Source organism: Etheostoma spectabile, chromosome 19, assembly GCF_008692095.1.
Source record: "Etheostoma spectabile isolate EspeVRDwgs_2016 chromosome 19, UIUC_Espe_1.0, whole genome shotgun sequence".
NCBI lineage: Eukaryota > Metazoa > Chordata > Actinopteri > Perciformes > Percidae > Etheostoma > Etheostoma spectabile.
The window spans coordinates 5,670,325-5,693,528 of record NC_045751.1 but is presented as its reverse complement, the minus strand read 5'-3'; the positions used below and the strand labels follow the sequence as shown (position 1 = coordinate 5,693,528).

Here is a 23,204-nt window from a genome sequence, read left to right as displayed (position 1 = left end):
GGAACACGCCTCTCCTTCTCCATGAGCACCAGTTGCCCCATGTTATCATGTATTTGTTATACCGCTCTCTTCCCATTGGATAAATTTGACTTTTGATCTACCTTCCTTCTCCGCCAAAGACAGTATGCTTTTGTAAGACCATATACACGTGTATATATGCTCTGCAGGACTCTTGTATCGCCTTTATTACTCATTTGTGTATTCATTTTGTTTTTCCTCGTCATCCATTTGTGGTCGAGTCATTCATTTGGTTCAAAGGGAGCCTGGCTGTTTTCTGTAACGGGAGTGTGTGTCGTTGCTATGGCATCATCTTTTTTGGAAGGACAAACCCCGCAAAGATTTTAAACCTGCAGCTTATTTATTATTTTCCCACTGGCTTGTATGTGTGCTTGTATGTGTGCTCCCATATCGACCGCTGCAATGTCCAAATTGCTGGAGGCTGCATTTCTTTCTTTATGCTAAAGCCCAGTAAACAGTGTTTTCTGGCGCTGTGCAGAATCCTGACATGAAATCGTTATGCCCAAATATTTTATTCCTTTCAAAATAAGCAAACATAAGCATTTCAGCAATAAGCTGAAAGTCCATGTTTTGGAATACTATGCAGTCCTTCCATATGTGGTCGTGAATGCAGGCAATTCAAAAGTTATTGAAAGAGTAAAGGTAAACGATTATATGATATTGTTGAGGATTGTTCTCTGAGGAATATACCTCCATCTTCCCTGGCAGCCTGTCAGTGTGTCTGTTTTGTTGCCATTCAATTAGAGTGCAGGTCTCCCACAGTCCCTCCACAGAGGCCCGTCTCTCTGCTTTGTCTGAGCCTGTTTTATGAGATCTTTGCTCTCTGGGGTGCAAGATGGAGACAAGGGGTTGGAGCCATTACTTGTCTCCGCTCCGCTCCATCCATTCTTCTCTCTTTCTCTCTCCGACTCAGTCTTCTTCTTTTTCTTTCATATAGCAGGATTTTCTGCTGTTTGGTTTGTCCCAGCTTGTTGTTTCTTTCCCTCACACACACACTCTCTCCAAACTTTCCTTCCTCTGTCTGCTCCGTTGGTCTTCATGTCGTCAGTTAATCCGAGGCGAACAGTGCTGCAGTGTCCCCGGTGGGCTCATTAAGGTTAGATCATCAAGGCCCACACTCTTCTGATACATTTTTAACAAAACAGAAAAAAACTGATGTTTGCAGCAGCGGCAACCTTCACATCGCCGCGTCTCCCACCTTCCGTTAACCAGGCTGACCACAGGCCAAGATTTGCTCCTCTTTTCTTCAAAAAGATAAAAGAAAAAGGAAGACACAGAGACAGCGAGAAACCACCCAGAAACAGCAATCGGCCAGCTCCGAACTGCTTGCTCCCATCTCAAGTTGGACATTGCAGGAGGTTGGCTCCTTCTCCATTATCGGAAACCTGTAAAAAAAACACTGTGATTGAGTGTTTTTTTTTAAACAAGTTATTCCATTCAGAGATGCAGCGCTACAATGGGATTTTGTGCCTTTGTGTTGCAGAGTCAGGTCCTGAATAGAAAGCATGGTACAGATTTGATGGAATCAACAGCAACAGAGTCAGCAACAGCCAGGATTAAATACATCCTGCTTTCTGGCCAATCAGATTGACTGACAGTCAGAATCCATGTTGCTCTGAGCAGTGCAGCTGATCCCTCTGGCAAACCTGAGTGACTTCCCTGTATTTCCCATTTCCCATTGCATCCATGGGTAATTCTACCTGTGTGCTTTGTTTTTGTCCTTAATACCCCTTCTGCAATCCATTTCATAGTCCAGGGATTTTATACACAAATCTCACTGCAACATAACTGTGGCGATTCATGTATTTGTTATGAAATATCCTGTTTTTAATTTATTTCCCCCCCCTGTGTTATTCATTACATTCTCCTACACAGCCCCCAAGCCCACACTGCCTGTTACATTTCGCCATCGATGGGGTCGCAAAAAACAAATTGAGTGAGTTATGGTATTGACAGCATCTCAAGGTTAGGAGTAGCCACATCCCCACGAGTGCTCTGTAGTAAACCCTCAGCATCGCAAACAACCCCCGAGTCAACGGGTCTGGAGACAGGCAGGTGGGCCGGCCGCTATTCCTGCCCTCTTAACCCAGTCACATCCAGAGAGAGGAGGAGAGAATGTGTTCTGAAAGTCAAGTGACCGCGCATGTCGCAAGAAATTGGAAAGGAGCGGAGGGTAGCAGGCTGAAGAGCAGACGGTGTTTCAGAAAAGCAAGAAGTGAAGGAGCATACTGCACAACAAGAGAGAGAGAGAGAGAGAGAAAAAACTATCTCTATTTTACACTGTTAACATCTACTATATGCTACCTCTTCCCTGCTGTTGCACACACATTAGTATGGGCTGACACACCGCCACACATATTAGTATGAGCTGTCAGCCAAAGCCCTAACAACTAGCTAGTGAAAGACCAGTTGAATGGTAATACTGGCAAAGGAAGCAGCAGCAGCGGCTGTGTTGGCCAACATGCTCAAGTGTTATCATCGTGGCTGCACTGTATAATGATGAGGGTTGTTATAAAAACACACACATTTCCCTCTTGGGCTGGTATGTTGTGGCGCCTCAGTCAGTCAAACGTAATGAGCCTCCGCGGTGGCATAGCCAGCGGCTGTCCCGTAGCACAGGCCCCCGGCCGTTATGCGTTTGATGTCCATGTGTTTGCATAAGTGACGGTGGGTTGCGGTGGTTGGGTTTGAGGCATGGCCAGAGCTGGCTGCTAATGGCAACACTTAAGACTTGCAGAGATACCAGTCGCTGCTGTTCATCTCCCAGGGGCTACTGCTGCTGGTACGAGTGCTGCCTGGAGGCGCTCTGGATGAGCTGTTTTTTTAAAAATTAAAAAAAAAAGTTATCAACAATAATACAGAAACACACAATCTATACATGTATATACATAAATCATTAACATACATGTTACATTTAAGTTTCATAAATCAACACCAAAATACAATCAAAATAACATTAACTTTCTTACATTTTTGTCTTTGCCTTTCATGAAAATATTCATCAAGCTGTTTTTTTTAGACTAGACTCTTAAAATAATCTTAATCCTGGACTCTGCACATGTTACATGTTGAACAGTTATATTGTAGGGCTGCACAATTAATTGCACTTTTATCAAATTCACAATATGGACTAGTGCAATATCTAAAATTGCAGGGACGGCTCTATTTGTTAAAGGCAAAATATGTGCCAAAGCAGTCTGAATTAAGTATTGTGGTGCTGGGCAGATACATAACGTCCTACAAATCCTATCCTACAGACTAAATAAAAGAAATCTTTGTTTGGTACAGATCCTTGCAAAAATAACACTATAACTATCACATTTTTCATTTTAATATTTTTCAGTGAAAATGAGAGTAATGATACAAAAATGATACAAAATCGTGAATCATATTCCAATTGCAATATCTGTCAATTGGATATTTTCCTGATATCGTGCCCTATTGTAATGTATACATATTTTTTTCAGTTTTTACTGTTTGTTTATTTCATATTAAAGTTCAATTATGCGTAAGTGCCTATGCACCAACAACCAAGGCCAACTCGTTGTCAGTTTTACTTACTTGGTAATAACTCCCTTTCTGATTCTGATGACATTTATCGGTAAGGAGTGGATGTGTTGGGTGCATGTGTGCGTGTGCGCCTTTTTCTAAGAATCAAGGCTCAACCCCTTCACCTTTAAACAAATGGAGCGTTTCAAGTACTTCTGTGTGCCGTCTAGCGCCAGTAGATGCATCGTTAGGCTGCTGGGCTTTAGCTGTTGCGATGGCGGACTCTAATGAAAAGAATGAGCCTACACAGTGAATTAGGATGTCTCGTCCTTGACAGGCGCTTCCTAGTTTCTGGATGTTTTTGTGTATATATATATGTGTGTGTGTGTGTGTGTGTTGTGTGTTTGCTTGTGTGTCTGTGCCGGTTAGGGATGAAAGCAGAGACACGACAGTGATGAATGAGCACCAGAATGGCAGTGTTACACTTTCGCGCTCGATGATGCCAAGCAGGCAATGATCGTCGCTGTTATTGTCACAATCAGCAAAGAAAACACTAACCCCGCGGATAAACACACACACACACACACACACAGACACACACAGACACACACACACACACACACACACACACACAAACAAACAGTGAAAGGTTCTGCCTTTGTGCACACACTAAAGAGCAAACACATCAAAAACCTTTGGCACGTCTTTCTTCTTTGATTTATTTTAACTAAAGGCACTTTCCTTTTGTTTTCTATTAATATTTAAGGATGCGGCATGTGTGTCCTCCATCCTTCACAGAAAACAATGCACGTTGGTTGAATCATTCATCTGTGGCTCTTCACACTGTCTCTCAAGGCTGGAGCAATTCTTCTGCTGACAAATGGTTGCAGGAGAGAGGGACTAAATTCCAATCTATGTGGATCACTCCTGGGCCAAACACCCTGAAAGAGCAGATTTCCGTGGACTTTACTTGCACAGGTAGGAGCTCACAGCCCCGGGAACATAAATGTCAGTGTTCTGACTCGTACCGAACTTTATTGAGTGCACTTATCTGCTACCCTCAGGCTACAGTATCTTGGTAAAAAGGACTCATTTTCCCTATGTAGTGCCCTTCAAATGTCCCTTCTGACTGGAATTCACCCACGGTGTAAGAAAGAGGGAAAGGGATTTGGTGGTAACACAAGACTTTATAAGGCAAGATAAATCACAATAGGAATATCAAATATTAGAAATATCAAGTATACGAAGCATGGACTTTGAAGGTAAAAGGGACAGGCATGTATCTGTTGAATGAAAAGAGGGGAACAGCTCACCGTAAGAACAAGAAGGTAGGGCCTTGTCACCTTAATTAGCCAGGCTAAGGGAGTGTAACCTCGATCACATGCTAGTGCTCACGGCTAATGAGTGGTGAGATTGCTTTGCTGGGATACTGTAACGTGTATTGCTTTTTAAATGGTCGGCATGCGGTTGGGTCGGGGTGTTTCTGCAAAGATGAATGCCTGGGAAGAAAGCAACCAGAGCTCCCCTGGTGCCTACATGAAACAATCGCTTTCCATTTAGGTTTAAACTCCACAGAGTTGGAAATAAGAAGGGGAACAGGAGAAGGGGCCGGCGATTTAGAAAGGCTGCAAGTCAGCAGGATTTTTTGGCCCGGTTTCTTTCACTGCTTCTCTCTTTCTCTCTCTCTCTCTCTCTCTCCCCCTCCTTTTGTAAGGGAATAAACACATTTCAAAGGATGGGCTCTATCCTTCTCACTGGAGAACGTGCTTCACATTCTTGAAGGCAGAACAGCTGCAGGCGTGTGTGTTGTGTAAGCATGGTTGAAGTGTATGCGTGTGCTTGACACGTGTATTCCTCCTTTTTGCGATTTTTTTTTTTTGACAAGTAAATATCTGAATTGATTTTCCAAAAGGTCTCTGTGAGACTACCCCGTGGATTACGTTCTTGACATCTTATTTTGCACGACTTTGACAAATCTGAAGAGGTGGAGTAGTATTGATTGAAGTAGGTGAGCCGATAGCTCATAGTCATCACTAACCTGGAGAAATTCCCATCAGAGAATTATCGGATGCTCCCAGTCAATTTAGTTAAGCGCACAATGAAATTTGATTCCCACAGCAGGCTCCACATTTCTGCCCAAATCTGTTTGCCTCTCTTGTTGTCAGCCTTCTAACCTCCACCCATTTGCTCTCCCATCCCACCCCTTTTCTTCTTTGCCACAGCCACTCTGGCCAACCCCTGCCCTTTCCATTTTCTCCTCTCTCCACTTAATTAACCCATTGATCAGGATGCTCATAAATTAGTCCTTTGGAGAGGCCCTTATAGATCCCTCTTCTCCTTCTCTCACATCCCTCACATCCCTCACAGAGAGCCATTCTTTCATTGGCCACAATGTTCCAAACAAGGTCCCTGAGCCACCCTGAGCATCTGTTGTGTCATCATCTGAAGCCAAAAGTAGTTTTCAAAATTTCAATCCATTGAGCTACTCATAGATTTACACTGGGGTAGTGAAAGCCAGAGAGTGAAAGAGGAATTAAGGCAAGTAGGGAGCAGGGAGTTGGAGGTCAATGCTGCTCTTGTACAACCCCTCAATTCATTAGACTCACATAGCTCAACCTTTTCATGGCACCCCCCTTGTGTCTGTAAATGTTTTCCCCTTCCTTCCGTCTCTCTCTTTCTTGCTCCCTGTCTGACCTGTTCTCCAGAGTGGGGTGTTGGGTGCCTTCTCTGAGATTTGCCCAATTAGGAGAGATCTTAGAGTTCATTATGAAGGAAGGCCATTATAAAAAAACCTCCTCAACATCCACTTGCCTCTTTCTTCTATTTCTGTCCTGCCTCTTTACTCTTTTTCCTGTTTAAACTGCTTGTAACCCCTTAACGCATGGGCCTTCAACGTTTTTTAGGCCAAGGACCCCTAGCTGAAAAAAGAGACACACAACAGTACAGACTCCCTACTAAATGTATTTTATACAATTGCATATTAAACTGGGACAGATAGATGAAAATGAATGGATATTATTATATAATTTTACATTATGTTTACATGTTAAATATAAATGTTGAAGGCACAGTGAATCCTTAATTTAACTATATGGCTACCTTATCCATAGTAAGCGTATCTTCAATGTGTAGATGTTTTAGTTTTTTTCACAAATATGCCAATATATCTTTGCTATTCCTAAATTGAATTTTATATTAATGTATATATTTTCAGACATTTAAAAAATATTAAACCTCTTTTGGCGGTCCCCCTGCACTAACTATAAGAAACCCCACAGGGGATGATGTCATTGTCATCGATGATGGCATCCCGATGGAGAGCCACCATCGTGATGCCACGCCCCCCACCCTGTCAGACACAGGCTAATACTAGTGGACAGGAAATTGACAACTGCGTCGGTCTTAAACTAGCAAAGACACTTGCATTAGGCTTTGCGCTGTGCGAGATAAGGCCCCTTAAGTGGAAGCTACTTTTTTCTCCCTTACCGTTTCCGTGTGAACATAGCCTTAGGTTATTACTGTCGCTCTGTTAAAGGCAAACGTTCCACTGCACTGTTGTTACGCAGAGCACGGACATCTGATTGAGTCTAGACTTTCCGGCACCAAGTGAAAGTGGGTCCAGTTGTAATGTACTGCCCCTACCTTAAGTCTGTAATGTTTTATCCGTGCCCCATGGTGTATCACACCACCCTGTCTAGTTTTCATCCTTGCCTAAGCAACTGTTTAGGGGTGCTACATGGATCGGAACCAGGAAAATGTGTAAAATATGGTCCAATTCAGTGCGGGTGCAAAGTTTGATTTAAGGCTTTGGCTCAGTGTTACATTATTCATTCACATCCTGAGGTCTCCCGCTAGGGCCACAGCCAGGTATTGGGATTTTAACGGAGCCAGAAGCTATATATGTGCTTGTGTTAAATTTAAAATGCTTTGGCAAACTGCAGAGGGGAATGCATCGAAGAGCAATGTTTTCTGTTAAAAGTACAGCAACAAGAGCTTTGTCACAATAAAGCTTACATGGAGTAGCGCCTGTGAGGCGCAGAGGAAATATACTTACCCCATACCATAGTCAGCTGAGTTGCTCCTCGGCTTTGGTGCTTCCTTCTACGCTGGGTGCTTTATCAACGCCTTTGCCAGGTACCGATCGGGAGGGTAGCCAGTCCGGGACCATCTTAACTGCACTACAGTAGCAGCTCCACAAGTGCTTGTGTGGAGTGGAATCTAAGTTTTAAAATGTGTTTCGGTGATCACAGCCAAGACACATCACCGTTTACTGTGTCTTTCACGTGTCTAGTGTTCAGATTTTGTTACTTCCTATGTCACTTGCGCTAATAGGTCAAATGGCCCCGCCCACAGTTATTACGTCCACACTCTTGGCAGCCATGTTAGCGGTTGTGTCGCGACCCCCACGTCCTGTATTGTTGACGTATTTTTCTGTGACGTCCCTTCTGTTTGGCATGTTTGTTGTGTTTTGATATTCCTTGTAGCCTTGACAAATGGTACTTCTGTTCTTTCTGAAAGGATAGCTCTTACAATAGTAATAAAGCATACAGGAGCTAGTGCCATCCCTTGCGGCCTTCTGAAAATAAAAACGAGGCAACGACAGTTAAGATTTAAAGTTACAAAGTGCCTGCAGGGCTAAAAAGATGAGCATGCCCAGGGGGTGGTGAATGGATTCCTTTCTGCTCATGAGGTGGCCTACTGTTGCCAAGGCTTGAGGGAAACGATTCTACAAAAGATGTTATTGCAGAGAGAGATCTAACTCATTGGGTCTGCCATGGGATTACCTGTCTATTCATATTCATGCGTTCGTATTTGTCATGGGGAAACACATTTTTGTTTTGTTATTATAAAGGAAGGAGCAAAATGTCAAATTGTGTGTGTACATGTGTTTTTTTAAGCATATAATGAGAATGAGGCCCAGCAGTGGCTTGTATTACCTTACCTGCTGTTAATATTCTGACGTTTGACATGACTTTGAGAGCCTCATGTTTTGTGGAGGAGAGTCATTATTATTGTGTTGGACTTTTGACTTCTGTAAGTGACTCTCATGGTTCAGTCATGCAAATGCAAACACGCCAGGACACACATGCAGGTTTTACTAGCTAGCCTCGGGCATATTTCACTATAGCTGTCACTGCAACATAGGAATAAATGTGTTTTGGGGAATAATCTGATCTGCCAAGTGCCCTCTCCAGCTCATGAGTCTTCTCTGTACAGTTACAATGCTATTACATTTACTCTTATCAAAGCCAGACTTCAAGGTCAGTGACGACGCACAGGGATTTAGAGTCCGAGCTGAGCAGAGAACAAGTTAAACATTGTGGGATTTTTTTATGCATTAGAGTAAAATCATTCCCAAAGGATTCTACAAGTCAAGGTCAGTGATAATAACACTATCACATGGGGCTGGGTGGAGATATTAAACACACACCCAACCTTATCCCCGGAGTGACAGAGTCTACAGAGATTACACCTGTCAGCCCTTCAGTCAGCATGTTTATGTGCATAATGCTCTACTGTATACAGAATCCTATTTGCAATTATTATTCACTAGGACATTGTCAATACGCTTTATCCTGTTTACTTTCAGCCTTTTCATCACCTGTGTAATCTCAGTTTGTATGGAAATACAGTGCTATACATTTTCACCAATGCATAGCTCTGCAGACTTACAACTGCTAATTTGAACTCCCATATAAAGCATAAATGTTTTAGCAGTCTAATACAGGTTAATTACAGTGTCGGTCTTGGTCTGTCCAATATAAATAGTAGTAGTTGTACTGTAGTGTGAAATCCAATCAGAAAGCAGTGCAGTGTGTAGTCTTTTAGTCAAACACTTCCATTCAGTCTGGAAAGGTAGGATGGGTTGAAGATGCTCCCTTCCATTACATTTTGTTTATGCATCACTGGGAAATGTAAGTTAATGGAAAGAAATGTTCTCTGTAAAAAAACACATTGAACCATGACGTTCAAAACACCATATAGTGAACCTTTGTACTGTATATAAAACTATATAACTGTTATCTCAAATAACACCTTATTTCAGATGTGAGCTATTACGAATAACTTAAACACCCCTTTCCCTTCTTCCTAGGTTACCTTAATCCCCACCATTATCCCCAACCTGGAAGCAGTGAAGTGGTGGTAAATTATGACTTGCAGTCAGTCATCATCATAAAGCTCGGTTCAGCTGAAGCCAGCCTCAAAACCCCAGCTGGAAGTAACCAGCATCAGGGCTTTTTTCATTGCGGTCCCAGTTCTCTGCAGTCCCCCAACATTTTTCCAAGCGTCCATTCCCAAAAGCATTTAAAACCACAAGTAGCATTTGATATTTATTTTGCCTCTGTTCGTTGTAAAAAAACGACAGCATAGGTGGATTATGGGGCTGTAACGATATGCGATATGAAACCGAAATCGCAACACTCAGATCTACGAATCTGTGTTGCTGTGGCACAAAGCAGAATCGTGACACACCCCTTCCAACTCCCAGTGTTATCCTTCTCGTCCAGATCCAATGCTACCACATATTTAAATTACTAATAGTTCTGACTCAGGTGCCTGGGTCTGTTTCTTGACGGTTCAGTAAACTGCCGTTAGCGTATTTCAGACCAAATGGTAGTTTAGGAGTTTAGGTAGATTTAGCTTTCCTGCTGCCAGTGCTCCTTGTATTTAACAGCAACACACTAAATCGGTACCAACATCCAGTCTATCATGTTATCTCGAACTGATGCATGATGGGTACAGGCCCTGGTGCAAAGTGGGAATCATCATTCACTTGGCTGTCTGTGTCTGTGATGGAGTAGCTCCCGTGGTGCAGGACTATTGTCAGCTCTTTGCGTCACATAATGGGTGACAAGCAAAGCACCATCCGCGTATAAACAGCTTCTATACAGTGAGAAATATATGAGAGCATCCTGGAGAGATGAATGCAAAGGGAAAAAAAAAACAAGTTTGTCATTTGAATGGGTATCATTTGCATTTGTATGTGTGAAAAAAACAATCTCTGTAACTTCCATACCATATACACATACTAAGCAAATACTACAAGGCTTAAAATTACAACGACACACTGCTTTGTGCACGACTCTGCGTGTTGTAATTAGGGAGCCTTCTGGGACCATGCATAGTCAAGTAATATTTGAATACACACAGTCGTGTGCACACAACATACACCCACAGGATTGCATTCCTTGTTAATGTACAAAAAATAAATGTACAGTAAATGTATGCAGACATGCCATGCATGCTCATTCACAGTGGGCACACTTGCATGATATTGCACATATGCACACTGTGACACGCACCAGACCTGTACATCCACACATTTATACACCACACATATGCCACATACACAATCTCCTCAATGGCTCATAGGTGGTACAGTTAAGTGTTCTATAAGTGTTAAGTGCATATATTCATCCCTGTGTGGACTAAATGTCACATCAATATCAATAGCTGATTTGTCAATCTCCTGCATGAAGCAAACTGACAAGTTTACAGGCTTTACAGCTCTGTGTCTTTACCATCAAGGTGAATTTTCTTTTGCAAGGTCTCCCTAAGTACCCTGCTCTATTAAAACACAAAAGCCTGGGCTTCTACCTGATGTGATGTGAAGTGTGATAATACAACCACATAAAATGGTGTGCATTCAGGTTTGTTGTCTTCATTACTTCACTCTACATCTACACTCTCTATATAGTTGAAAAATAATAATCAGAATAATAGTCTACGTATAGATTAAAAATGTTACACTTCACAAGAGCTAGCTCAAAGTTCAGTTCATGCAGATTAAAATGAACAAGTTCACATTGTTCACAATTTGAATTTTCACCAAAAATATGAGCATGTTCAATGAACAGTGTTCTTTTAGCTTGTAGAGCCAAAAGCTGCTATTAGACATCTCCTACTAACAATCAAAGCTGGGAGCTCTTCAGTCACCATATGCACACATATACAGTACACACTCATAAACAAACACACACACACACACACACTTTTTCGGCGGTCACTTGAGACTGTCTCTGTTGGGTCATCTTATTTGTGGATCCTCAGGTGGCTGTTAAGGCCAATCCGTGATCCACAGATTCTGCTGCAGCGTGGGCATTGGAAGATTGAGGTGGTGTGTGATGAAGCGTGGTGGTGGAGCCTTTCTCTGTTTGTCCTTGCGGTGTTGCCGCTTCGCCTCTGCGGCACGGCGGAGTTCTGTTTTGTGGTGTGCCGCACCTTCCTGCACCCTTCTGCACTGCTTTTTTCCAGTGGTCCCTGTTCAACGCAAGATCCTCACTGTCAGTGATGTTAAACTTTTCAGGCTGGTCTTGATATTGTCTTTGAAGTGTTTATTTGGTCCACCGGGGGCCCACTGTCCTTCTTTTAACTGGGAGTGCAGGATCTGCTTAGGGAGACGATCCTTGGGCATGCGGACCCAGTTGATCCTCAATATTTTTCTTAAGGCTCTTTGATGGGATAGTTCCAGGGCTCTCAGGTGTCTGCTGTAAGTGGTCCAGGATTCCGCTCCAAACAGCAGGGTTGGGAGAATCACAGCTCTGTAAACCAGGAGCTTGGTTTGAACTCTCAGGTCTTGGTCATCAAAGACTCCTAAGTCCTAAGTTTGGCATAGGCTCTGCTGGCACAGCCCAGGCAATGGTTAACCTCAGAGTATGTATCGGCTTTGGAGAAGAGAAGGCTTCCAATGTAGGGGAAATGGTCCACGGTTTCCAGAGTGGTGTTATCCACTTTGATGATGGGCTGGAATGATGCGGATTGGGTGGTGGTTGATACAGAACCTGAGTTTTCTATATGCCTTTGCAAAGGCATTTAGGATGCCTTGGAGGTCTTCAGGGGAGTGTGCTGCAATGACGTTATCATTGGCGTATTGCAACTCCCTGATAGTGGTATTCTGGACTTTGCTCTTGGCTTTGAACTTGTTAAGGTTGAAAAGCCTGTTGTCACTCTGTAAAGGATTGGGATCCCCTTTGGCAACTCTTGGCCAGTAAGGTGGAGTGTGGCTGCAATGAAGATGGCAAAACACACACACACACACACACACACACACACACACACACACACACACACAGACTCTTTCTAACTTCCCAATTCATTTTTCCTCTTCTTTTGCTTGCTCCTTTCTGTGTGGTCTCCATTATGTGAGTCCCAAAGCAGGTGTTGCGGAGAGATTGTGTTTTTCAGGCTATTTCTGGGCACAGGTGGACATAGACAGTCAAAGCAACACATCAACGGCCTTGCCATGCGGAAGCCCAGATGTTCCAGCTCTAGCAGAAATGGAGCCTGTGTGTGTGTGTGTGTGTGTGTGTGTGTGTGTGTGTGTGTGAATACTAGCATGCATAGGTGCATTAGTTTACCAGGCACTTCACATTGACATTGCAGAAAAAATGTAACTGCAAGGCAGCAAAATAATACGATTGTATCTGCACACACAATGTCACAAATACATTTATCTTACATTTAAACACAACAGTTTGATAGATTCAGGCTGGAGATCAACTTTTTGCAGTAAATACGGTTTTGCCCCATCATGCCACAATACATACATGCTTCTTACCAGCCAGGTGGGGAAGATAAACCTTCTATAAGCTACAGTACCTGTTTATCTGCAGGTAAATGCAGTGCAAGACCATTCTCCGTGATAGCAGCACTCTGCCGATGAGAAACAAAATGGGATCTGAAGCGTGGCTGGGCCTCAATAACGAGCCATCCGGTCAGTATACTTATACATGTGTGTACATTTGGTGCGACGGAGATTAGAGCCCTATTTCAATGATAAGGTTAGCTTTTAGAGAGTGATGTGTAGCCTGAATGATGCTGCTGCTCTGATGTAAAGGATTATCCCATTACTGAGACCCGGGCATTAGCACTTAGTCACTCACCTCAAGGAATGAGAGGGACAGAAAGGGAGAAGAGGGGAGAAAACGGCGGGACATGTGAGGTGTGTGTGTGAGGGGGGGGGGGGGGGTGGGGTGGATGAAAAAGATGAGAGCGGTGGCAAATGGGAAGAAATGGAAGAAAAAAGTTAAAGTGATGGAGAAGGGAATGAGGGATATAGGAGGGAGGGAGCATTAAAGAAAGGGATGAAAGAGTAGGCATGAAGTGAGAGACTGAGCTCTTCTGCATGGATAGAAATAGAAAGAGGCAAGCGGCAACAGCAGCTAGAGAATCCAAGACAATACATTACAAGGGGGGAAGGAAGGGGCAAGCTGGAACACTAGATAAAAGCAGATGATGAAGATTTGATAGTGTGGCTGTGAAAGAGATAGAGAGTGCATTAGGGAACAAAACCATGAATGATGCATCAAAGAAAGGACTGTTATTGGTGCTAGGGCTGGGAGTTGGGTGGAGGGGGTCGCTTGAAAAGAGAATTTTCTAACAAGGAAGAAGAAAGGCGATTGGCAACAAAAGCGAAATGGGGGATTACTGTGGATGGCAGTAAGGCGAAAGAAAAGATGGAACGAAGGGGAAATATCTGACATTAGACGCAACAGAGAGGAGTTATTCCTGGAAGAGCAAGAAGATAAATAAGTGAATGATGGATGAAGAAGGTGATGTGTATATGAGCGGAAAAGGAGAGCTAGAGGGTGGGAAGCAAGAAAATAGAGAATACAGCTACAGAGAGAGGCTGATGAAAAGAGAGGACAGGTCATTATTCTGTCAACCTCTTTCCCTTGTGGATTGATCCAGTGATCTAGCTCGCCGCCACACACACACACACACACACACACACACACACACACACACACACACAGGGGTAATAAACGTTGAACCTGCATTGATTTGATTGGGGTTCTGTCTGGTCCTGTGTTGGCTTGTTGTTTACGAGTTCTGTGCACAGTGTAGTACATCACACACACACACACACAGAAACACACAGACACACACAGACACACACACTTACGCACTGTGGTTTACAACCCAGTCTCCAGCGTTGCCCTTGAGTGTGTGTGTGTCCATATTACAAACACAATCTTCCATCAGCCATACTCAATCTATAGATTTAGGGCTCTTATTTTGTAAAACTAACAAATACATTAGATGACCTTAATAGGGGTGCAAGCCAATGGTCAAATAAACATAAGATTGTGGATTACTTTATGGCGGTCACTTGCCCAGCATGGCCTGGCCACTCCTATAAAACTTTATACAGAAGCTGTTTCATTGACATGGGGCATACAGTTGTTTTTCCAGATATCAAAATGTAGTTACAGTCATATCAAAATACCTCCAACACTGACTAAAATGCTGGTATCGGCAAGTACATGAGTCTGTGCACCGATCCGATACCACGTAATTTAGCCCTGAAGAAAATCCATTTTAAAGTATTTTTTTATTCACTGACTGTCAAACTAGATAATAAAAGAAAGTTCTATAGCATTCTTTTTTTGTTTTTGTTAGTGTTTCACAAAGGGTGTAACATGCAACAATAATAGCAATCGTATCTCATGGGTTAGTAGTATACAATACAACCTACATTTTTTATATATAGGTATTTCATTAAAAAAAATTTAACACACTGGAACTAGATTAGTACTTAGTATCGGCCGATACTTAAATTCAGGTTTTGGACTTGGTATTGGGAAGGAAAAAATGGTATTGAAACTTCTCTAAGGCTATGAGCTGTTAGCACAATGCTAATCACTCAGAGCAATCGTTGGCCCTGTTTACACCAATACGCTTCGGGTATATGAATATTTTATCAGATGTGCCTTTCATTTAGACGCCGTTTTTGGGGCTTAAAAATGTAAAAAAGTGAAAACCACCCTCCAGAATGAAAATCTTAAAGACGCTCCACCGTTGCATTCCCTAAAGGGTAAAAAAACACACAATGTGTGTGTGTGTGTGCGCCGTGTGACTGTTCCTTGCGTGTGTGTGTGTGTATATCTGTATGTATGTGCCTTATGTCTGTTGCGTGTGTGTGTGTGTGTCTGTGTGTGTGTGTCTGTGCCGTGTGTCTGTGCTGCGTGTGTGTATGTGTATGTATGTCTCTTATATCTGTGTCATGTGCGTGTCTGTGTGTGTGTTGTGTGCGTGCATTGTTTGGAGCAATAACTCCACCTCCTCGTCTATCTCTTTCTACAAATTTGTCAGCATTTGTTGTTCACTTCGCGCTACTATGAAAAGGAAAGGGAGAGAAGAAAGTAGAAGGAAGGTTCTACACAGGCTCGCAGACTTAGAGGCGTATTAGGCCTAGACGCCTGGTGTGCATACTACATCGAATTGCACACACTTTTGCTTCACCATATGCACGCAGATTTCCCCCCCAAAACGCTCGTCTAAATGCGGAAAAACAAGTTAGAACGCAACGCCACTTTGCGTTTCCTCTTCAGATCGTTTCCGTTCTAGAAGTAGCATTTAGTCCAGTAGTACTGGATAGGAAATGATGTGTGGCAATCTGTGGTAGCATACGAGGAGTGAGTTAGGATGTGTTGGTACAAGCTGTTTGGCAAATGTACGGTTAAATGTAAGGTTAGAAATGCACACTGAAGCTAACTTTGTTGTTTTGACTTGGATTTGAGTGGGTTATGCCACTGTCAGATGTAGCCAGCAGGAGGTACGCACAGCTTGCTGTTGCTAGTTCTTAGCAACAGTTTGTGAATGCAGCAACACAAACTGAGAAGGGATGAAATAACAGTCTCTGATGATATCTTTAGAAATTAAAGTAATAGTAGAAGAGGCTGCCACCCAAACATGAGTGGGAGTTATGCGAGTTGAGCAGCCGGAGAGCACAGAGACAATTCAAGTTGAATACAAAATGGCAGTGAGTCATTACATAGTAGGAAAAGGCAATCAACACCAAGGACGCTGTGAGATATATATATATATATATATATATATATATATATATATATATATATATATATATATATATATATATATATATATATATATATATATATATATATATATATATATATATATATATATATATATATGCAGATTATATCATTATACTCAGTTCAACTCAGCACCTTATGCTTTAGATCCAGATAGTGTATTACGGTTTCAGTTGTTAAATGTCACAGGTCAAATTTTTCCCTAAAGTGTTCATAACATGCTCACGTTCAGCTTCATAATTGTATTCAGAACTTATATCAGTATAGGTTTACATGGTTTAATTTTCCAAAAACACCATGTATTTGTTGTACTACACATTGCTGCAGCTCCTCTTTTCACCCTGTGTGTTGAGCTTTCTGTTTTAGCTACAAAGTGAAGCATCTCACTTCTGTTCCATCTTTGTTTTTTATGAGTCACACATGCTCAGTAGCTAGGTAAGCACTGCTAGCTAATCAGTTGTAGAGTATGAAGGCGTTCCATGCTAGCAGCTAGCCTAGCATTATAACGTGTGTTACAAAGTGACGAGCATTCATCACAAAAGTAAAGGCTGGACTACAATGGAGCTGATTGTGAACAGTGTTTTCTGTTGGAGATGGTAAGTTCCTTTGGGCTGGACTTTAGGCTTTTTCACTTTGTAAACATTTTGACGTCCACAATAAGATATAGAACACAGAATTTACGTATTTTGCTCCTTTTTCTTCTTTAGTCAATACTTGTATGTGAGCACTCTAAGCTGCCGAAGCTATTGTTAAAGCAACAGAATCTTTAGTCTGAACTTATATGTATTTGTTGTGATTTTGGTTTTTAACATAGAGTAGTTTGTTTAGTCTCGTTATAGAAACTATAAGTCAGAAAAAAAAACAAAAAAACAACAACTTGGGATTGGGATTTTACACACAAACACATATAGTACAAAAATTGGACAATCACTAATATTTCTGTAGTTATGTTTAGATATTAAGGTATACATTTCATCATGGCATTTGATAGCAATAGTATATTTAATAATCGTATGCGTAAATGTACAACACAGTAGGCTGTCACATGCAGGTTTGGTGTGCCAGAACATGACATATACTACAGAGAATGTGAAGTTGTTGTCACAAATTTTTGGGATTTGTGAGGATTTGACCGTTTTACTTTACTAACTAGTGTGGCAGGCACAGGTAAACAGAGCGCATCCTCACAATATGGCACCCCCAAACCAAAATGTAACAGCATGATGTCAACATCACATACTATCAGGTCAAAGGGTGCTAGATGACAGAGAGAACATGTGGCAGATGTCAGCCAGTGAAAATACTGCATGTTGAAGGTCTACTGCACACACATTACGGTACAACTCCAACAGGACAACACACGTGTCATCTGTTAGTCCAACGACTGCCAAGACGGATGCTGTTTTCTGCCCCCTATCCGCCTCTCCTGACTTTCTGAAAACATGACAGAGCTTAATTTGTCTCTAAATGATCCCTCCAAGCCGGAGCACGTCAGCCAGTTGACAATTTTGTCATTTTGTTGCCCTCAGAGACAGCGAGACGGGAAGGGCCAGGCCTGTCGATAGGGAGGAGATGATGCTGGGAATCCATCAGCCAATGGGGTTCATGCAATTAGACGCTTTGCTTTTTCCAAACACTGGATCTATTAAGCCTTCTAAGGGACCACATAGTGGGCCGTTCTCTAGCGGGTTGCTGGGTACAAAACAATCAGCGTGTGCCAGGTTGAGACAGACTGGAGAGAATTGAGAGAGATAAAGTAAGAAAGGGGAGTGTGTAACGTTGGGGAGAGATGAGTGCCACAGTCGGAACACAAAGTAGTATCTCTTCTAGCAACAAATGTCCAGGAAATATAAGGAGGCACGCGGCCATTTCAACTCTATACTCAACACAATTCTGTCCAATGTTGTAACATGGAGTGATATTTTCTCAGCTCCTCAATCTTACTTGAGACAAAATATGTGGGGCATTTTTGAACCTACTAATTGACAAATAAATTGTGATATAGGGGAAGGGAATGTCTTTTTTTACGTAACCAACACGTTTTAATGGAGAGACAAACTATAGTGAGATTGTGCTGCAACGGCGAATGTTTAGTTTGGGTTTGGTAACAAATAGTATAAAGTGCATGTATAGAATGTGAAGGGGCCACATTGAATGCATTAAGAGGGTGCTTGTGGAACACATTGCTGATAACGCAGAGTGAAATAGCAGGTTTTACACACAGTACTGTAGTCTGTAAGCACAGATGTCATTTGAACAGTCTCGCACAGCTTAGCATCAAAGGTTGATTGCCATGAACTGTAAGCTGGGAAATGAAGTGACACTTAATTGAGGGAATAAGCAACCATGACTTTGTATGAATTTCTCTCATTCCTCATCTTAAAAAATAGCTCTAACTGTCTTATGAATTGGTGCACACACACAAAAGAAATGGGGACATTATTGTCCGTCTCATCAGGTGGGCCTGCTTCTTCATTACACTTTTATTAGCGTCGATATTAATTGTCTCGTTTCTTTACGAGCTGCGAGGCTCTTTGCGGCTTCGATCTATTAAAGTAATTGGGCAGCAGGCTTTGTTTATGAGTCTTGGATGAGCCGACTCCGCTGGGTCATCTTCACTGAGGAGGCTGGGAGACCAAATGCTGGTCGCTCCAACAATAACTCGCAATCGATCACAGTTCTTGGGGGATAGACAGACCTCTGGAGGAGGCAGTTATATAAGGACAAATCGCACACAAATTTGAACCGAGGACAGAAAAAAAAGCAAAGTGTGTGTTATGTCTTTTTGGCTTCATCTCAGCAGTATTCACGTGCAAAGGTGTTTTTGACTTTAAACAACTTTTTGGTGTCTTATTGAAAATGGACAGATGTCTCCAAATTGTGGTGTGCGGTGTGGTGATTGGAGTGCTCTGGTGGGCCAAATGCAACTATCTCTGCCAGTCTTCATTTACTGAAGCAGAGCTCTTTGGTACTCAGCTCTGGCACACACTTAGCGAGGTGCTGGGAGACCGGGTAGGGTGCGTGAACACGCATATAAAAGACGTATCCAGGCACCTGTAGGCTACAAACAGAGACAGAAAACCTCACACATCCTAATGTGCATGGTGGAAGGGATTCTTACATACAGTACCAGCATATGGTAAGTCACTCTGCACAAAGCCCTGCACAAATGCAACACACACACACACACACACACACACACACACACACACACACTCTTACCCTGCTCTTACCGCCAAACCTGTCAGCCCACAAGTGGGAGGGAAAGAGTAAGAGAGGCATGGAGTCAAGATGGCCCCGGTTGATTAGGAAGTAGCTGGCGTTTACCTCCTTTTGTAGAGATGATAATAACATCTCCAGCAGCCCCTTGGCCACAGCGGACCGGTGTTGAGGACCTGTGAAGAGGAGTCGGAGTGGCTGGTGGGCAGAGGTTTGGCTCTTCAGGTTGAGGGATGCTAAGCGATACCAGTGGTGAAGTTAATGTTGAACAAGCTCTGGGTTGTCCAAGGCTGTCCTGGGAATAGTGAAGGATGGAGAGGGAGAGGAGTGTCATGGTTAAATATTAGCGGGTGTACACCAATACTTTCTCACCTTGCTTGCATTGTGGCCTACTGTACCCTCTGTTACTGTCACTTAAACCTTGTAGGCATCAATTATCTTCTGAATATGATGCAGACTGTGAGTCAGATCTAGGATTGTGTTTTCATGTAGCCAAATCTCTCTGACTCTTGTATTGGTTTTCCGATGCGTATTGATTATCAATTTTTATGCCCCTAATGGAGAATACTGTCTGCGTTATTTAGTCAAACAAGGACTTCAGTTACCCCCTTTCCCTCACAAATACAATATGTTTCCATATTGTGCAGTTAATCCTTGTGTAGGAGTAGCTGCCACTTTTGTCCCAAAGGATAGACATCTCATAAAAGGAATGAAACACTTAATATTGGAGCTCAGTACAAAACCTCCCACCACTCCTTCACGTCTCTCCTTTCCCGTGACAGGCAGCATTTTCCACCTTCTGTCTGGATGACTCTCTTATATTGCCGGCCCTCTTTCTCCCTCACGGCTTCTATTCCTCCTGACTCGGCATATCCTGGTCAGATATTACCAATAGTCCCCGTGTCAGTATGGGAGCGAGATAAGCAGATATTAGCCGGCCTTACCATCAGCAGAACAGACCCGGGGGGCTGGGGGAGGGGGCGGGCTGGTGCAAGGCTTGGCTGGGCATCAGTAGGCTCTGAAGGGCAGACACTGGCGAGGACAGCAGAGACCTGCTTCTGCCAACAAAGGTTTAGAAGGAAATTGATCACATGTCATGCTGCGGCTACAGTAATCTGATTCCAGAAAACCCATATCTGTAATCACACATATGCAAAAGTAATCACACTGGAAAGAAGAATATTAACTAAAAACCAGGTAGAGGTTTTGTTTGTCTGGCTACAGAAATAATTGATATCTAGTTATGATTATAAGTGATGTTCAAACAGTGGACGAGTGCCAGCACACAAGTCATAAGTGAATCCAGGCATGGTTGTTAAATTTAATGGTTTGTTAGATTATTATTTCTTGCACAATAATCTGACCAATACCGGATTTCTGAGGCAGACACAACTTGCAGACTTCTGCCGGTGAATGAACGGGTAGCTCTCATCTCAACTAGCAACCATATTGATTTACCGTAAATGCTAACGTTAACATTACCTTGTGTCGGTCCACACTTTGGATGAAATAGCCTCAGAGTTGTGGTCAGCTGGCAGGAATCCGCGTTGCTCAGCAGTTCCTTCAGAGCTCTATCCCTCCATCTCTGCCTGTCCTCAATCACATCTCTTTCTCACCCACTGCTCTCTCCCCCCTCTGTGTTCTGATAGTTGTATGTTCCAACCAAACATTCTCAAATGGAGAGGGTGATTACTACAAGTAAGACTATTGACTCGTCAGTACACACACACACACACACACACACACACACACACACACACACACACACACTGAAGTACAAACATACACACAGGTATGACAGATACACAGACAGACATACACACACACACACGGAACTAGACACACACATGGTTTAATTTAAATCACCACTGCACCCGCTTACGTCCCAACACTCCACTTTTAATAGACCTCTGCGTCTTTATGGCTTTCTGCCTCCTAAACCCATCAATCATCTCCTCCTCTCTCTCCCTCTCTCTCCCTCTCTCTCTCTCTCTCTCTCTCTCTCTCTCTCTCTCTCTCTCTCTTCTCTTCTGTCATATCTGATTGGAGCTGTGATGCAACCTCCCTCTCTCATCCTCTGACTCTGTCTTAGCCTGCTTTATCTTGCTCCTTTTTCTGGGCGAGTGCAATCATTTTTTTGTTTTCTATACCCCAGTTTATACCCCCACCAGATCTCTCTTCCCCCTCTCCCCACCACTTGCTATCCCCTTGCTCTCTCCATTTCCCTTTTTTTCTCTGCTGCTAAGAAGGCTGGAGCCAATGCAGCAGTGCATGTGGAGAGGGATTAGATAAAAAGAGAGAAGAGGAGCGAGATGAGTAGAAAGTGAGTCAGAGAAAGAGACCAAGGACAGCAAACAGAAGGAGACAGATCGACTCAGAGGCTGCAAATGAGTGTTGGGGAGGGGATGGGTGGATTGATTCCTGCACGACTCATGGAGCAATGAAGCTTTTTAACCAATTCACCCCTGAACCTTTCATGTAAAAGTAAAAGTCATGCAAAAGATGGGTGTATTTTGCAGCAGAATATTGCTGAGCAATGCAGAAATATGTTCCCCTGATGTGTGATGTCATCAGAAACTATCTGCATACTAAAAGTAACAATTCTTGTCTTTCTGTTTTGCTGCTCTAACCTTATATTATCTTCAATGGCTATTAACTTATGGTGGCTAATGCTAGGTAGATAGATAGTGCTGTGTGACCGACATTACTGTCATTAGTCAGTTTGCCTATGAGTCTACTTGGGTCGCACTTCATTCACCATTATACCACAATTTCCCCTTAAGTAGAGCTGCAGCTAGTCTATAGCCTTGACATTCCACTTCCGGGATTGCTCTGGTGCCGCATGAAATTCCGCCGGATACATGTGTTTTTTGTTTCCTTACACTTTCTTTGTGTTGAAATTTTAAATTCAGTGGATTAATGAGGACATTTTTGAGTGCTCCTCAGATCTCTGTAGTGTAAATCCAGTTAGACTATCTGTCCAATCTGAGTTTTCTCTCACTCAACTATTTTGCAGCTGTGCGGAGTTTAGTACCGCCCATGACGATTCTGAATGGTTTAAAGAAATGTCAATAAACCCAAGTATGTTTTCCTCCCATCCCCAAATGCTATGTGGACTAGCCAGACCCTCCTTAATTGCGCTTTGGAGGAGGGTCTGGCACAGGGAGACTAGGCAGCTAACAATTATTTGCATTGTTAATTAATCTGTCGATTATTTTTATGATTACTCGATTAGTAGTTTGGTCAGTGAACTCCCTATATTTCCCGAAGTCCAAGATGACGTCTTCAAACATCTTGTTTTGCCCATGACTCAAAGATATTCAGTTTACTGTCACAGAGGAGTGAAGAAAGGAAAAAAAAATATTAACAATTAAGAAGCTGGGAAAACAATTCTGACAAAATGACTCATCAGTTACTCAATTATCAATATTGATTAATCCTCTGCACTCTGCAATACCGCAAGGTATTTAGAACGTAGTCAGATTTGCACAAAATCAAACTGTCTAGTAATTACATATTCAAGAAATAACAAGCATATGTACAGTGTCTCTCACAGTTGGACAGAGCTGAAATTAGCTGTGAGCAAGAAAGGGGATGGTGCGGGGGTGCTGGTGAGGCAGGGTTGGCTGGCTCAGG

At 42.7% G+C, this 23,204-nt stretch overlaps 1 protein-coding gene and 1 long non-coding RNA gene across 4 annotated transcripts in view; one reads left to right on the top strand and one right to left on the bottom strand.

Annotated features, from left to right (window-relative positions):
* Positions 1-23,204, top strand: part of nlgn2a (neuroligin 2a) — a 190,610-nt gene that overhangs the window by 3,848 nt on the left and 163,558 nt on the right. The gene's annotated exons all lie outside the window — the stretch shown is intronic.
* LOC116669397 (uncharacterized) lies at positions 5,271-15,847 on the bottom strand. Its single transcript, XR_004326769.1, has 4 exons — positions 15,709-15,847; positions 10,250-10,254; positions 7,192-7,197; positions 5,271-5,282 (listed from the first exon to the last, which is right to left on the bottom strand). It is a non-coding gene; the product is annotated as an uncharacterized LOC116669397 (long non-coding RNA).